We start from the raw sequence: 3,248 nt of genomic DNA, 5'->3' as shown, positions 1-3,248 counted from the left end.
CACTCTCACCATTATTATTCAATATTGTATTAGAAATGTTAGCTTTGGCAATAAAAGAAGAAAAAGAGATTAAAAGAATTAAAGTCATTAATGAAGAAACCAAATTATCACTTTTTGCAGATGATTCTCCTAGAGAATCAACTAAAAAACTACTTGAAACAATTCACAATTTTAGCAAAGTTGCAGAGTACAAAATTTGTTCTACATAAATCCAATATTTATCAGCATTTGTATAATTATTACCAATAAAGTCCAGCAGCAAAAGATAAAAAGAAAAATTTAATTTAAAATAACTGTAAATAATATAAAATATTTGGGCGTCTACCTGCCAAGACAGTTAGGAACTATATGAACACAACACTTTTCACACCAATAAAGTCAGATCTAATCAACTGGAAAAATATCAACTTATTCAGTGTCATTTCACTCAAATTCCCAAGAAATTATTTTACAGATCTAGAAAAAAATAATAACAAAGTTCATCTGGAAGAAAAAAGATCAAGAATTTCAAGGGAATTATTGAAAAATGCAAATGAATATTACCTACCTGTGCCAGACGTAAAATAATATTATAAAACAATAGTCATCAAAACCATTTGGTATTGGGTAAGAAATAGAGTAGTGAATCAGTGGAATAGGTTATTTCAAAGGACAAAATAATGACTATAGCAATCTAGTGTTTGACAAACCCAAAGTCCCCAGTTTTGGGGATAAGAGCTCACCATTTGACAAAAACTGCTGGGAAAATTGGAAATTAATGTGGCAGAAACTAGGCATTGACCCACATCTGACACCGTTTAGTAAGATAAGTTCGAAATGTGATCATGATTTAGACATAAAGAGTGATATTATAAGCAAATTAGAAGCACAAAGATTGTGTTCCTCTCAGATCTGTGAAGAAGGAAGGAATTTGTAGCCAAAGAAGAACTGAAATACACCAATGAATACAAAATTGATGATTTTGATTATATTAAGTTAAAAAAAAAATTTGTACAAACAAAACCGATGCTGACAAGAGTATAAAGGAAGCAATAAACTGGGTATGAAGTTATATTCTGATAAAGGCCTCATTTCTAAAATATATAGAGAATTGACTCAACTTTTTTAAGAATTCAAGCCATTCTCCAACTGATAAATGGTCAAAAGATATGGACAATTTTCAGATGAAGAAATTAAAACCATTTCTAGACATATGAAAATATTCTCTAAATCAGAATTTATTGATCAGAAACTGTAAATTAAGACAACTATGTCATACCCACTACACACTTCTCAAATTGGCTAAGATGACAAGAAAAGATAATGAGGAATGTTGGAGTGGATGTGGGAATACTGGGACACTAATATATGGAGTTGTGAACTGATTCAATCATTTTGAAGAGCAATTTGGATCCATGCCCAAAGGGCTATCAAATTGAGCATACCTTTTGATCCAGCAATGTTTCTACCACTGGATAAAGGAGGAAAAGGGACTCACATGTGCAAAAATGTTTGTGGCAGCCCTTTTTGTAGTGGCAAGAAATTGGAAACTGAGTGAATGTCCATAAGTTGGAGAATGGCTGAATAAGTTATGGTATATGAATGTTATGGAATGTTATTGTTCTATAAGAAATGATCAGCAGGATGATTTCAAGAGAGGCCTGGAGAAACTTATAGGAATTGCTGCTTAATGAAATGAGGAGAACCAGGACATTATTGTACATGGCAACAACAAGGTTATATATATGAAGATCAATTCTGATGGATATGGCTATTTTCAACAATGAGATGATTGAGGTCAGTTCCAATAATCTTGTGATGAAGAGAGGCATCTATACCCAGAGGACTATGGGAAGTGAGGGTGGCTCACAACATAGCATTCTCACTCTTTTTGTTGTTTGCATTTTTTTCTTTCTCATTTTTTTTTCCTTTTTGATCCAATTTTTCTTCTGCAGCACTATAATTATAGAAATATTTATGGAAGAACTGAACATGTTTAACAAATATTGGAGAGGGAATGGGGAAATGTGCAGAGGCAATTTGGAACACAAGGTTTTGCAGGGGTCAATGTTGAAAAATTATCCATGCATATGTTTTGATAATAAAAAGCTTTAATAAAATAAAATAAACAAGAATAAAGTTAGGGAGGTTAATAAAATCTTAGATAACTTAGATAAGATAGAGCTCTGGAATAAATTGAATGGGAATGGAGAAGAATATAGTTTTTTTTCTCAATAGTATATGATAACTACACAAAAATTGACCATATATTAGGGCATAAAAATCTCATAATCAAATGTAGAAAGGCAGAAATAGACCACAATTCAATAAAAATTGCATTCAATAAAGAACCAAGAAAAGATAGAGTAAAACTAATTAAAAATTAAATAATCCAATCTTAAAGAATGGGTGGGTCAAATAATAAGTCATATCAACCATCAATAATTTCATCCAAGAGAATGACAATAATGAGACAATACCATAATTGATGGAATGTAGCCAAACCAGTGCTTAGGGGAAGTCTTACATCTCTAAAGAGCTTAAATGAATAAAATAGAGAAAGAAGAGAAAAATAAGTTGAGCATGCAACTAAAAAAGCTAGGAAAAAAATTTAAAATTGCCAATTAAATACCAAAATAGAAATTGTGAAAATCAAAAGAAAGATTAATAAAATTGAAGAAAACTATTGAACTAATAAATAAAACCAAGAATTGGTTTTATTTAAAAAAAAAACAGATAAACTTTTGGTTAATTTGATTAGAAAAAAATAGAAGAAAACCAAATTACCAGAATAAAAAATGAAAAGGGTGAACTTATCACCAATTAAGAAGAAATAAAAGCAATACTTAAGAGCCATTTTGGCCAAAGGTATGCCAACAAATATGACAATTAAATTGAAATTGATGAATCTTTAAAGAAATATAAATTGCCCAGATTAACAGGAGAATCAAAACATTTAAATAACCTCATTTTAGAAAAAGAAATTGAAGAAGCCACCAATAAACTCCATAAGAAAAAAATCCCCAGAGTCACACTGATTTACAAATGAATTCTACCTAAAATTTAAAGAACAATTAATTCTAATACTATATAAAATATTAGAAAATATAGGCAAAGAACTAGTCCTAACAACTTCCTTTTATTACACATAGTATTGATACCTAAACAAGAATATCTATATCTTTCCAATATAAAGAAAGAAAATTAAATTATAGATCAAATTCTGTAATGAATATTGATGCAAGATTTTATTTAAATACAATATTAGC

This window comes from Antechinus flavipes, chromosome 6, assembly GCF_016432865.1.
Source record: "Antechinus flavipes isolate AdamAnt ecotype Samford, QLD, Australia chromosome 6, AdamAnt_v2, whole genome shotgun sequence".
NCBI lineage: Eukaryota > Metazoa > Chordata > Mammalia > Dasyuromorphia > Dasyuridae > Antechinus > Antechinus flavipes.
Note: the sequence above shows the minus strand (reverse complement) of the source record.